General features: G+C 35.3%; 1 protein-coding gene across 1 annotated transcript in view; it reads right to left on the bottom strand.

Annotated features, from left to right (window-relative positions):
• The window catches only part of fwd (phosphatidylinositol 4-kinase beta fwd), a 52,416-nt gene that overhangs the window by 35,509 nt on the left and 792 nt on the right, over positions 1–16,115 (bottom strand). The window lies entirely within an intron of this gene.

Genomic DNA, 16,115 nt, shown 5'->3' with positions numbered 1-16,115 from the left:
GAGGATAATAGAAATGATTTAGCTAATACTTAAACATTTTTCCTTAGAATTTGTTGACCTCTGTAATTCTTTCTTTGTTTCGTTCGTTCGGGGCTTTTTCTTTGAAAAACAGGGTGAATGATTTCTAAGGCGTTTGTGTTTAAGGAACAAGGCTACGTGAAGCGTGTTAGCTTATTATACGGATCACTGGCCAAACATAATTGTACCTAGTTAAAGCTGCTTATAGTAACACGTCTGCGTGAGAAGTCATTATGCTAATTACACTGCGCTACTGGAGCCTAAAACGTTTCGAATTTTACTTTTTATTTCACGTTACAAGGACGATTCGCATATTAATAGTGTAGATAACGACGTGATATGACCTAAATTCGCAGAGACATGTCATGTATACATGATTATAGGCGAAAAAGAAACAAAAAAATGTCCCAAGGCTTCTACGTCGGTATCGCAAATGTTTACGGGGTTGCATCTGCGTTTTGCGTACATCTGTCGAATTTAATGGTCCCGGATTGGCTGTCGGCAGTTCGCAAACCATCTGCCACCCGTTTCGATTTCATACAGAGATAAGTGGCCCACGGCAGATGTAAAAATATTGAAATACAACTAAATCAACTAAATCAATTCAAATTTACATCTTAGACCTCAACAAACTCCAAAATATAACATGTTTTGTTACCATTATTTGTGAGAAAATCAAACATAAGAAACAAAGAACATTTCACTTTGATATTGATCTTTAGGTACTCGGATTTACACTTAAAGAAAGGTGATTCATTTTCATTTACAAGTAAGTAACGTCTACAACTTACTAGCGTGAAAGTATATTATTGTTTTTTTTTTTTTTAAATTCAAAAGGTATCACGTGTAGAATGAATGAAAAAGTACTAAATTGCCCTCATCCCGACAACCAGCAATTTATTCAGAATCGTCACGCCTTATTTAGATAATTCCAGCAACGATAAGACACTGTACTTTGAACGGTCTATAAATAGAGACCTAGATACTAATAACGCCTCGGCTTACAGTTTCTTATTATTATTTCTTACAATTGATTAACAGTCTGCGAGTTAAGATGATCGTCTGTTTTATTATATAAAAAAGCATTATTTTTACCTCACCGCAGTAACAGACTTCCAATGATTTCGATTTCATAATTATATTTTGCAACATATTTTTCCAGACGCTCGCGCTCTAACCAAGAACCAAAGTAGTCTGCGGATTAGAAACAAACAAGAAACAGATTTTACGATTCCCAGGAGAACGGGCACGAATTCCAAGCTGGCGATAAAGTTGACTAGACCTGGTGTAAAATAAATCATGCGTTTGATGTGTGAACTGTGAAGCGAGCAAAGAATGCCATTGTGGTACCAAAACGCATCACAGACTGCGATGCGGCCGAACACGTGCACGATAAGGTAAATAACTGGTTTCACACACGTATAACTACTAATTAAACGAATATTAAAAGTGTACATTGCACCTGCAGTTTAATCTCAGTTACAATTAAGCGTTGCTTCACTTCCGTACGATAGATATCGTAAATGTACGTCGTCAACATCATAATCGTTAATAAGCTTTCGCGATTCAAATCGTAAATCATAATATTGTGATTAAGTATTGAGACTTCCTTTAGATAATTTCCATAATGAGGCATGCTAGAGCATATGAATTTCACCTTCAAGGGTGAATATCCTTCTTGAAGTCTTAGAAGCTAACCTTTTTACAACGGGTCTGAGATCTGCTCGGATATAAACATAGTCTTTATCATATTCCCCCTTAAATTTCTTTAAAGGATAAAGCATTTAACTAAATCTTGTCTCCAACCCTATTCGACAAATATCATTTAAAGGGGCTAAGACGACGACTTTTATGTTGTTTTAAGCATTATCGTATCGAATTTTACTCTCACCCCATAAAGAAAACAAGCTTTCGATGAAAAGTAAATGTACCGTGCTGCCTTTATGTATGCAATAAACCACGCCATATACCGCCAGCACACAATGTTTGTGTTCCACGCACAACAATTAAAACGATTGTACGAATTTTAGTAGACTTTCACTGTTACATTTCTCAAGACAAATTATAAACAACGAGTGTTCTTATAATGAAGAATTTGTACGCACATATTTAACTCAACGCTACGTTTACAAGATTGGAACAATAAAGTTGTCTCAGGAAGGCGACTTATTATATTTCATGCTACCGTTAAATAAGATTTCTTGCCTTTGATGGTATCAAAGTCAAAACCAACAAGCATGATGTAAATACAAAAGTTTTTACGGCTCCCCAACTTTTCCGATGACATAAAGGCGAGCAATTTGTTCAAAATTGAGTCTTCAGAGATTCCAATCGCAATATTCAATGAGTATAAAAAACTGTATGAAATATTCAACAATGTAAATAAAGCCTTGAATGTTAACAAGGTCAGAAGGACCGTAGGCGTGGTGATCCGTATTGTGATCTAAAATTCAGTAAATTGAATCGGGGGAACCAATCGACCCGTATGCTGGTTTTGTTGAAGGGTTATCTGTTGACAATCGTATTTATCTTGACTGTGCCACCCCTATATCGATAGATTTAATTAAGTGGCAACTGTGAAGTCAATAAATTTCAATTTATTACCTAGACTAGACGGTCTCGTAACAATGGAACTTAATCTTCGTGTTTTTGAAATGAAAAATTAAATAATTCAGCAAAGAATAAGCTACAAATTAATAGGGAATGGTTGAAGAATTTATATCTTACGATCTTACCACGAACTGGCTGCCAGGTCAATGATTCCATAATGAAGTGAAAAAGAAACTGAAGATTTTATCGATCACTTGTAATTTTTTCAACGTATAATTTATTAAATCTAATGTAAATAACACTGAAAGAGGTCGGACATCGGCACTTAAAAAGCTTTCTACGCGCCGTACTTCTAATCCTCCTTGTATAACAGCAAAAACGTCTGCAAGATATTCTCTTTAGCGCCAGACAAAGTGACCGATGCAATTTCCGGCCATTCGCCACCGGATCAGACTATTTCTACCGTGCATCTATCATCAGGCCCCATCCTTCCTTTTGGCCTAATAAGAGGTCAGAACGTTCATACTGTTTACGAAAGACTAATGGATATGTAAGCATACCTGGACGTTTTGTATAATGTTAAACCAGGTCAGGCAAAGTAAATTAAATCTGTTCAAAGAACATTCTCAGAAAAATGATGAAACAGCTGGTCACATTTTAATTACATTATATATTTTAATTAATTATACATAACCGTTTTTATTATTTAATTTAACTGTAAACGTTCTTGTAACTTCATGGCAGCTACATTTTCCACCCTGTGCTTTATCTCTACTTGGACAGTGGACATCTTCTGCCTATACTCACCTAAAGAGTAATTCATATGTATTTCTTGTGAATAGAGAAGCTGAGATGAACTAAGATTACACCTCTTATCACAAATGCATTTAATACTAGTCAGAATGCGGGCTTAATAGTATATCTTTATTTACTCATCCATTTGGGGATTCTATCGGTCGGACTTTTGGCAGTTTCAAATTTATAGGGGCCGAGCCAATCGCCATTAATCTAATCCTGGATTAAAACAGAACTTTTCTTACTTAGCAAAACCCAATTATACTTCTAGTTGTTTGAGTATAAAATAATTCCACGATTTGTTATTTTATTGATTATTCTAACATTTTCGAGGTAATTCAATTGTTGAATATGTCATGGCTACTTTTAAGCCTTTACTTACATAATGAATGTTTATTGAATGTAATTTGTTCAACTACACGCGTAAATATGAAAATTACAATAGTAATGGAAGCTTAAAGGTTAAAATGATGGGTAGGTAGCATGGTGACCTATTACATCCAACAGCGGTATTCAGTGGGGCGGGCTTAATGAGATACTTATACTTGGAAACGATTCGCGCTGCGGGAGCTCATCTGTTGGAGAGTCGTTAAAATTATGTCTGTTTACTATTTTTAGGCAAACCGACAGTTGAGTTGATTGTGTTTTATTTTGGATTCGGACTATCTTCATAAGTCAACCTAGTTAACAGGATCGAAGCAATCCTTGAGACATTTGTATATTAGACATGTGTAAAGTCAAAATTGTGTTACGTTATATTATAATGGAGAATGTTACTAGGTATGCCAAATCGCTTGAAATTTTGACTCAGTAAAGCCTGTACATGTACATGAAAACTAGTTTTTGTTTTAGTCAAAAATACCAAGTAGTTTTGATTTTACAAGCATTCAAAGTTTCAAAAAATATCGAGTCCCGCTAACAGCGTGACGTCATAGTACACCATGCCGCGCGGGCCGCGTCCCGCTTAATATCAAGTCTACAGCCGTAGATGTAATAGCTTATGCAGTATTTTGTTGTGTTTTCGTCTGCTTATTACATTTAAAGTGTAATAATAGTAAATATTATTAAAAAAGACTATGTGAGCCAGACTTAGCGTAATGTACAATGACGTCACACCGATTCGCGCGGTTACAACTTGTTTTACTTATAAATCGGAAACTAATTGACGTATCAAAGTAATTCTTTCACTAGTATTTTTTATTTTTAACAGAGAATATGGAGAGCTAATAATCCAAATTTGTTAACATTCTCCATTATTATGAAAGAAATAGACCTATTACAGGTCTGTTGAAGACTTATTAACATCAACATTTATTCACAAAAGGTGCAAACGCAGCAGTCATCGCTTTCCTCTCAATACAATGTGGTTTCCTAAACACTCAAAAACGTTTGCTTCCTTCCATTGCAAGGGCAATTATACTGCTTCCTCCGAACACAATAGAATGTAAAAACCAGATGGTGTGACGAAGCAACAATTATAAGTGAGGGTGACACAACTGGATTCCACGACGAAATTCTACAATTTGTTTTGATTACAACGATTTCTACATACAGTTGACCATTTATGTTTCAATTGTATTTTCTCCTCGCGAGGAAAAGTTTAAGACAACTGCAATTAAAACATATAGAGTGAACGTGCTTTTAGAATGTAAAGCTTACTCACATGATGTTATACGTATTTAAATTTATTTGTTCACTAATAAACTTAAACTCTTTCAAACTTCTAGCCGTTGAAAAGAATTTAATAACAAGAAATCTCTTCCTATATCACTTGTTACTCGGTCGCTTGAGATATCATAAAAAATATATCCTGAAACGAAACAAAGAAACTAAAATTGCTGATCTAAGAACGACCAAAACCTGTTATTTAATTTTAAATGGTCTCAATTATTGTCTAGTTTTATTAATGACAGTTCCAAAAGGAAATCCTGAATCAAATAGATTTGATGCAATCATTTGTAAGTTCACCTTGACTAATCATATTTGAAACATAACAGTATTTGGTCTATGAGACGTCATGAGTAACAGAAAGATAAAATATTCGTGTAGATACTAGATAGTAGCAATTGAAATTCTTATCATAAATTCACATATGACGTAGTAGATCAGATACTATTTGGTTAACAGATACTTGAAGTCAACGTCAGACGATTTGTCTGGTAGTACATCACAGCCATCTGCTATTCTTAAGGTACGAGAACCTTTGGATATTAATAGTGCGTCGATGCCCGATGAAGTGTTCGTGAAAATATGTATACCATCATGCCTATTTCATAGTTTCGTACGCGTAATGGATATGACTAATTCAATGGGAAATGAAACTTGTTTCTATGCAAACTATGAACGAATAAGCCCATAATACCAATAAATTAGTGTTAAGATTACAGATAAAATCAATATCTAAGCGTATATTATTGTAAGATAATGCATCTCAGTGTCTACAAATAAACCCAGAAAGCGACACATTTAGCGTAATAGAGGGCCATTGAATACCACAATAAATCCATTACACAAGAATAAGTCCATTAGGACGTTGTTTCGTTGATTCCCACATCACGAGGTTATTTAAGCCTGTACTCACGGTCCGATTTTGCTCCCAACCAATCCGTCAAACCGATCGACAGTGTCCCGATTGATTGACAAATTGGGATTTTCCAAACAAGCTTCACGTGTATTGTAACATTTCCGTTTTTGTTTACATACATAAAGAAGCACGAATAAACTGGTTTGATTCTTTCAGTCGATATTTGCCGTATGGGTCGTCGGTGTGGACGCACTGAATTTGTACTTAATTTGCACTTAAATCTACGTAAAGCAGCAAGCCACCAAGGATATAATGTCATTGTATACGTGACGTATGTTAATCTGTTTACAAACGTTGATCTCCCGCAGATGCGAATAGAATTAAATTTAGTTCATGATAATAAAATAACTCTAAATTATTCCTTTGTATTTATACCAATATGTAAGTTTTTTATAGATAGTAGATTAAATCACATCTGTTTTAACGAAAGAATGTCAATCATCCCGTTTTATTGGACGCAGAATCAACCCGTGTGTAAGCACTTCCTCTAGTCACTTTACTCCGTGGCACCATTGTTATTTTATTAGCTAGAAGCTGCCTTTCATCCGTCGATATAACTTATAACCGTAATACAAAAATATACTGGTACGCAATACTGATTGTGAATAAACCTGATATTCCATTACCTAATAATAACAATGGTTCGTATAATATTTCTCTTGAAAGCATAACAGAAATAGACAAATGTTTATTTTATATGCGTATGGAGAGGTCGTTCTCAGTAGCACCGCAAGTATAAAAGCAATTAACTATTATTGACCCTTGTTTTACCTAATAAAAAGACACAATTTACCAGGTGGAGACCCCGGGACTCCCGGATATATAAATTTAACCCATTAATGTCCCACCGCTGAGCAAGGGTCAAGTATTATCTCAGACTTCGAGCAAACATCAAATTACCTAAGTATTTTAATGTTCACACTTATTATAACAATACATATTTCGCTTATGAACCAATTGAAGCCCACACGGGGCTTAATTTTTACGTTCGCTACGACCTTACCGCGTACAAGGCGAGTTCAACCTATGAATTGCCACTTCCGAAATCAAATGAGCGAGGCCATACGCCAAAATAAATGAAAACACATTTGTAACTAAAACAATAATAATATAATATCGAACAGCACTTAGGTATTAGATACTAAATGCGTATTACACGGAAAAAATGCACGAACAATGGAAATTAACTTTTGGGGTCATACATATTTTCCTATGGTAAACTAGTTAATAAAAAAGACCCTTTGATAAAAAAAATCTAACTCCGATAGCAATATCTCCTTATGTTTAACCAAAAAGTAGGATAAATCCATATCTATACATAAAATAAAAATATTGTCATTAGCACATACTTATTCATCGAGTCAAACACCGCTTTCCTAAAACTTTCCCTATCAAGCTTTCGTCAGATACGAAAACAACCATGACTAAGGAACGAAGAAAATAATTTGATAATTTCTTACATCTTAATTTTCTGGGATAGATTCGAAATTTCGGATAAAACATGCACTAATTTCAGCTTTCCAACGAATCGTGAAAACGGATCCAATTCGGTTTAATGTAATGACATCATGGTTGGCAGAAATTTCCTTCGAATCAACATTAATTTATCACACCTACAGGAAAGTTTATTATATACCTTTGCTTCATGGTTAAGTAGATTAGTACCGCATTGGCTTTTATTTATTTGACCTTCGAACGCTATGTTTCCTAATCTATGGGCAGCAGACATGACTAAGCCTATCTTCATTCCTATAACCGACGGCGTCCCTTGACCCGAGAGATTACGTCGATTAAATCATCATGCTTGAGACACACTAAAGGAGTCAGTTGCATCGGACAGTGGGCGATTATTACGCCAGTGGACCCTCTCGTCAAGTCTCGTGGGTGAGGGCCCCTGATTGATGATTTCCGTCCATTGTGTCACTCCCTTTTATACACCCCACAACGGCCTATGCGTAGCTCCAGCTCGTCGGTCGCTCAACGCAACAAATAACGTTAAAATGAACTATCATCTGACGTAAGGCCCTTTTGTTTCTAAAAATAGCCGCTCGCCTTGTTAGGATTTTGACAATCCAAAGCTTGACTGCTTTAGGCAGAAATTATACGCTGATTTGCATTCAGAACAAGATACCTAGTCTTTGATTTTATTTGAATAACAAGATGTCCTTTAATTGGATCGTGAACCTGAATATCCGTCGAGCTGAATTTAGAATTGGATCACAATTACTAGTGGTTTTGGGGATGGTTGTGGATTTGAATCAATATGAAGTAGCTGTGTTACAACCTACTTTAGTACCATCAGCTTCGTTAATATTATGTAGGGGCGTGTTCAACTATCATGTGTATAATAACCTATTTGAGGGTTTCTGGGGCGTCCCCATTTCTCAGGGTCAACGTCTTCCTCCCACACATCCACCAAAAGTATTCACCGCGTGTACGTTTAAACGTAACCGAAGGAGGACGATGTACTATCGTACCACCTTAAAGTTCAGTGTATATAAGTATGACTGCGTCTGTGGGGCGGTCGGTATACGACTGCCGCGCAAAATGTTTCGGGTTCGAATGTTAGGTCGGGCCAAAATCAATTTCATTCAATTTTTAAAATTGCGCCTGACCAGACTTGGATGCTATAAACAAAGTCCTGCACCGTTGGCCAATGGCAATGTAACTGATCGCCGTAGCCGGATAGAACATTGTTATAATTATTTCATCGATATAATATACTACCGACATTTCAGAGTAAAGCGGAAAGGCTTTTTCTTTTTCTCTTTTATCTGGCTTCTAACTAAAAGAGGTCAAGACAATGTTAATATTGCTAGCAACGACTATTAATTTTCTTTTCTGTTCCATACTAAGGTCGTTGTACTTCATCATGTTTGCCCTCGATATCTTTGATATAAATAAAAACAATTAGATACTTGAAACATTTTTGCAAAACATTACGGACCAGGAACAATAATCCAGAGACATGTTGCAGTTAATGCCTGTGAAATGGTCAGAGAAAAGAAATTAGTTAGCAGTTATTAATTTTTTTATCCCATTTAAGACCCTTTCCCAGTAGTGGAACATTAATGGACTAAATTTAATTAGACTCGAATTATTTTATTTTAGTGTGAATATTTTAACCTCCCCATAAAAAAAATCTTAGGTTTCTGGCGTTTGGAAACGTCCTTTTTGCCACTTTCAACTGGTCAGCCACGAGTTCAAAACAGAAAAACAAATCTCTTTACGATATCATTCATGAGTCCTTTATTTCTACTTTTGAGAGTGACTCATCCGTCTACAACTGGTCTCGATTGTATTTTAAATCATCACGACTAATAGTGAGACACCGACTGAGTGTCGACCTTCATATCATGATGGTGGGCGTACAAGAATACCACAAACGATTGACTATCGAGCGACCGTTGAATCGATAGCTGAAGAGCCGTGAATGATATTGATTCCCATATTGTATGCATAATGCTTGTATGGCCAATAGGAATTTGTTCTAGGTGTTTCCGAACGCAATTTTAACGGGAATACGATTATAGCGCGAACTGTAAGATACCAAAGACATCACTGGGGAGGTTGTAGGTATAGATACCTATCTCAGATTTTTTTTTCCAGATGTCGTCTTCACTTTATATAGTGGGTTTCTTAGCTATAATTTAGTAAGAAGTTATTTAGAAATCTGAAGATTTATCTACTCGCACATCTACTTAGTGCACTAAACATAGAAACAAGACAGCAGAACACATCAAAACAAAAAACGTGAGCAGCTCTTTCACCAACCTACATGCACCCATATCATTTGTCATGCGTGCATTCATCCGGCACAAGTGTCGCGTCTCACGGTGACGTCAACACTTCAAATGTCGATCGTGTGTTGCAGTCTTAGTCCGACCTCGATATAAATCCGTGGGAAGACGCGTTATGGTCCCGTCTCGGCACACAATGGTGCCTCTGTTCTGTACATTAGATCCGTTACACGTCCCATGAGATTGCTAATGCGATGCCTCCGTTATGATTGCCTTCAATAAACACTGTAATAACTACCCTAAGTAGATTGGTTTTACAGTGTTTTGTTCTAATAATATTCGTAACATAAATCATTATAACTATTGTTTTATCATGAAAATTAGACAGATTTGGAATATTTTTTCCTCGAATAATACTGTTGTTGGATTTCTCTGTATGGAAACGTGATTGCGGTTAAAGAGACCACGAGGATATTTTATTTGCGACGTTGGTTACAGTTTATAATATCTCATAATATTGTTATACTAATTGTCCTTATAAAACAACGTGTGAGGACTTGGTATGTGACGTCATTAAATGTATTTATATTCTTTGACTTCTGATTAACAATTAACCACTTATTATTGATGTATAATATTCGTCATACAGAACATATTCGACGTAAACAAGTAAGTACAAAATGATTCACCGAGTGATAAAGAGTCGTGTTCAACATGGACTTTATAAACTAAACTGTATCAACAGCAATAACATACTTTCATTCACCGAACTAAAGTTTCAAAATATTTTTAAATATTGGCGTTTCAGGAAGTGTAATGCAAGGCATGGTTTTAGATTTCTTTTGCATTGTTTAGATATCGTATTCCGTTTATGCAGGAAGAATTAGGTTTCAAAAATACTAATTATATAATCACCTAACAAGGTACCTATTTATGCTAAAATATTGATAACTACGCATAACAAAACAGCGAAAATACAACATTGTTTTTAAAATTTCCATAAAAATCTGGCTAGTGATAAAGAAAACCCGTTTTGTGTGAGACTTTGGCACTCGAGATCAACAATGACTAGGTGGAAAAACCTCTGAGAATCGAGCATCAAATTAAATAACTACAAACATCATTATCATTTATAGCTATTAATTATACGAATAATTGGAAGACTCGCGGCTCACAAATAGGTAGAACTACTGAACGAATAAAACTCATTCACTGCCACGTGACGACAAGGCTGTCCGGTACACAAGCACCGAATTATCAGTTGACGCCAGAATTAGATAGGTGAAATACGTTTCGAGCTTAATAGATAGTAAATATAATCTTTCTGACTCAACGCATACAACATGTAGAGCCAAATTGTAAAATCAACATAGTAAATGTCACAAAAATAAAATTGGCGACAACCGGTTTTGTGCCACGAGCTTATCTCTACTAATATCGCCTGAGCTAAATATATTTATATGTATTCAGAAGCTAATAGAACGATTATAAGTGAATGTATTTAGTACGTAACAGTAATGTTTTACTGGTTTAGTACCCATATCATATACTGACGAACGCAATCGTGTCACGGATTGATTGCAAAAAATTCTTATGATAATATCATGACCAGAAATGCAAGAGCCAGTGCCGTCACGGCTGCTTAGTGATATTTAGTTTTAAACGTATTGTGTTTCAACACGCTAGCGTCACGGACCAAGGGTCTTGTTAATTTGGACGATAACAATAAACCAACGCGTTTAATAATCGCGGGCGTCTCGTCCAGTAGCATATCGCATTCCACGAGTGCCAATGCTGATTGGCAACAATGAAGGGTCAACATAATTAGTTGTAATTGACTGACTACACTCGCTTTTAGAAGATAACTAAGTCGAAGGCGCCAAATGACTCACAGATAAAAACTCAACTGGACAAATTAAAGAGTCACAGCTTTTATCTGTGAGAGTAATAGAAGTCAAGCGACAGACATTTTTTTACATAGCGTGCTGTTCTGGTAAAGAATAGTTTACGCAACATACTTTTCCTTTTAGGTCTACTTTTTACATCAGTCTGCAAGCAAAAAGTTCCGATACAATGTGGTAACTTCCGAGTGCCAACGTTCGGTCATGAACAGTAAAGATGAAATATCACGCGGTGACATTAATTTCCAGGCCATGGGACTTGCAACGAATAAGTACTTAGCTAGACAAGTTTCCAAGGGAATACCTTGAATGATGTATAATGTACACATCATGAACTTTCTTAAATGTTACTTACAGAATTGGTCACACCGAACAGTTCCTGATGACTTTGAATCGTGCAAAAACGAAGGCTACATAGTATGTAATTTTAACTATCGCCGTGTTAAATTAAATGATCAAACAGTGTACAACAGAGGGCTATTGTTTCAAGCGATACAAGAACAAAAAGCAATTAATCATTTGACAACGTTGTTTATTTTATGATTAATCCTTTGAAAATCGCCAACTGGAATTTAGCTTTCACGAGTGTTCATTTTCCGGGAGAAATATGGCATAACTGATTTCTCCCGGCTCTCTCGTCTAATAAAGTGCCACGTTACAATCAGACAACGTATTCCGTCTCACGGATGAGCAGAGAAGATAAAGAAGGCTTTGGAGGAAAAACCTTTAGTCAAGGAAATCATTAAGCATGACAATACGTCGAGGCTTCATTGGTGCACAAAAGGAATTTACATTTATAAATTACGAGTCGTGAAGATCGACGGCAATTTGTCAACCTTGTAGCATATTGGTCGCGAATGTCACGGAGATGACGAAAATAGCATGTACTTACACGGTGGGTGGCTAGTTACTTACAAAAATAAGTGCCCATCTTACAATGACAATGGAGCATGTAACAAGTTAAATTACACTTGTTTTATCGGTCTACTAACTGAGCTTAGCTTAGCTATTTCTCTTAGCTAGTAATGTGTGTCAGATACTGAGAAGCAATGGGATCAGTCGATCAATCTTTGTGCAACATATCTCTATTAATTGTCCGTTGAAACATTTGCAGTACACGCAAGAGAAAAAAGTACGCATTTTTTAAACAACACATGATTGTGACTGGCACTAAGCGTGTGAAATGGAGAAATCAAATAGCTGACAATGTAATGAGACGGTCAAAGGGATATAGGTATATCTGACAGCCGATATATTTGTTCATAAAAAGTAGGGAGATTTAATAAATACTTTAAAAACACAATGCGTAGAGTTGAAAATCTTTGCTTCAGGGTAAGAATCGCGTTCAAAAGGCATACCGTTTAATTAAAGTAGCAAGAAGCCTATATACAATAAGTTCTGAAACAACGCAGCTGTGTATTATGTCTATTCTAAACCCTCTCGGCTCGAACATTTTCCTTAAACCATAATCTAGTTTTTAAAACATTAATAAAGATCAGCTTTGATGGAAATTAATTACGAGCCCTAGTTGGCTCAGAAAATAATAATTTGCGAGATATGAAAGTATTCCCTGGGGGCTCAATTTTAGGCTAAGGCTGTTATTAAGTTAGTCTGCGAATATTCCCGCCTACGCTCCAATGTACGAAATATGTTCCTTAAAGATCGAGGATGAAACTCAGTTTTCTAGGGGCGGTAGCTAGAATAGCGAATAACGAATGTGCAAATTCAGGGTTTATTTATTTTTATGTCAAAAGTTCAAGGGTTTTACAAGGTGTGTTGAGAAAAAGTAGCGTGGAGCAAGTACGTCAGGAAATCGTGGCGGCCGCTTTCCGTCGAGACGCTGGCCACTTTTACTTTCGCCCCCGTACATTCACCTGGGCAGAGAGCGGTCAAAGACGCCCTACATACCGCTCATTCGATGTTTACACATCTTTAATAGCCAAACACTGTACTATTTAGATAACGAATGTAGTACATGCAATTGGTATTGCATTCTTAGTACGACCTGTGATACGGGTAGAGATTGACAGTTATTTCGTATTGGAATTCGGATAGCGATTCCGGTAAAAGCTTCGGTTTCCGGTTGATTTACCAACCGAGCCAGTGATCCGTTTCTGTTGCGGTTTGAATTTTGTAGATGGGCGCATATCTACATCAAGGAATGCATGGCCATACATTTGGTTAACATTATTACGTGTACTTTAGATATTTATTCCGACGAAGGCTTCGCTCTTCAACAGAATGATGTAACGACAAGTTCAAATATTTCGACGCATGAATGTAGGTACATCAGATAAAAAATTGATTAATTTCATGTTTCTAAAACCCAATTACAACCTGTTACGTCTAAGCCATACCATCGACAGAGTAACCGTTAATTAACTATGACATAAGCTTGATAGACTTTTATCGTAATACAACAATTTTACAAACGAAATTAAATTTGTTTATTATACATTAATATGAGAAAAACAGACAATTTTATAACTGCCTAGGTTTTTTATTCAAATATTCAGCTTTAACGAATTAAATCTTGTGTACTGAGTTCAGATAATTAAAAAGAAATAATAGCTCAAGAATAAATACTAGTCAAAAATACTATAATTTCACAGTTAGTAGTAGTACTTGATGACTAAGCCCAACTTGATCCCAGGTTGAAACAGACAGGGACCATAACACCACTCCTATATTTCCCTAAAGGATAACGGTTCCTAAAGGTTAGTTAGTGTTCCACACCCACAATTTGCTAGTTACATTTGGTCCCATGTGACTAACGGTTTGCATGTAACCAGGTACATTACTACCTACATTAGTTTGTTAAACCTTTGATAAATAAGGGTAAGCATAAAATACTAGAGATAGGTAAGAACCTACCAACTTAATTATTTTTTATTAGGAAGTGATCTTTGAATCCACTAAAATGTTTACTCAGTTTCTTTTATTAGATGGTGTAACCTAGTTAAAGATTTGTATTTTTTTATGGGATAACCTTGGGGAAAGACTAGGTATTATAATTAAGAATAGTCAATATAATTTTTATGGCCTTATAGAAAATGTAATTTCAACATTAAATTATTAATATTTATGATTGATATAAAAAATGAAATTTAATTCTTAATAAACTGATGAAGTAAACAAGTAATAAATCTAGTCCTAAGTATATTTGAAATCATGAATAACAGGTGTTAAACCAACTAACTAGAGCGAAACCAACCTTATGTATGAATAAAGCGGCAACACTCATTAGCAGTAACTGGAATGTGAGTAAAAAAAGGTAATTTTAAACATACCAGCCAGTTTGATCCCAAGGCCAGTTAATTTAAGCATTATTTCAACTCTTCCATTTAATAAAGTTCATTATAATAATGTTTCTGGGTAGGCATTCATTTATTTCAGAATATTATGGTGTATTGTTAACACCAAATAAGCAATATACCTAATACCTAAAAGAAACTATATATAAGCTAATGTATTATTAAATCATTTTCTATCTAGTATGGTAGGTATGTGAGCTGTTATGTTCTTTGTAAAAACAAATTCTTCTTCTTATGTACTAATCTATTCAGAAACTCCTGCTATTCCTCTTTTTCTGAGTAAAAAACAGAATAATACAAAGACTTATCACTTAACTAACTTGTTTAACTACTATACTGACAATCAACTTCCTGAATTTTTGAAAAAGCATAATCTTTCATTATCTTGCACAACCGAAAATGCATGTGAATGTTATCAGGTAATTTGAGATTAGATAAACAATTAATAAAAACTACTTCCATTCTTTTGACTGCAATGTTATCAGTGTTTTAAAATGCATTTGTTCTATATCAGAACAAGGGTGGAAGCTTGGGAACTTGAGTCTTTAAAGTGAAAAATATATATTTTCAAAGCTAAAAACAATTTAAACAATAATCCTGGACACTGGATTATTGGATGGGAAATACTGGATAGGAAATTAATTCTTTCATTATTTAGTTAACATCCTTTTATAGTGTGAAAAGGAAAATAGACATATTTTAAATAACTAGGTACTAAACTAACTTTGTACTGACCAAGGCTATGTCTGTGAAATTGATACAATAATAATAACATTTGTTTTCTTGACCATTTTATTAATAGTAATGGCTGTAAAAGATCTGTAAATCAACATATCTACCTATATTTTCCTACTTATTTTAAAAGGTTCCAAATGTAAGAGTTCAGATGCAGTCAAATAAGTAGTAATTAGACGGACTAACATCTGGCTGTGAGCTATAACTTTTACATACTTCAGTTAACCATGGCCTGGATACCTACAATGAGTTTTTGGAATCTGTCCAGTAGTTTTAGAGTTTACTCCACACACATAAATAAACAAACTCCCACTTTCCTACTATCATAGTGGGAGTAACATCACCTTTGGTATTTACAAGAGTATCTGTAATATGATTTGTTTTATTACTTATAAGTTGTTTGAGCCAACTGAAGGCCTGCAACAACCTCGGAATACACTAAATAGACAAGACAGTGTTATTTTACTTGTAAAGTCGA

The sequence above is a fragment of the Anticarsia gemmatalis genome, chromosome 6, assembly GCF_050436995.1.
Source record: "Anticarsia gemmatalis isolate Benzon Research Colony breed Stoneville strain chromosome 6, ilAntGemm2 primary, whole genome shotgun sequence".
Taxonomy (NCBI): Eukaryota; Metazoa; Arthropoda; class Insecta; order Lepidoptera; family Erebidae; genus Anticarsia; species Anticarsia gemmatalis.
The sequence above is the reverse complement of the archived record's forward strand: the minus strand, read 5'-3'. Positions and strand labels throughout refer to the sequence as shown.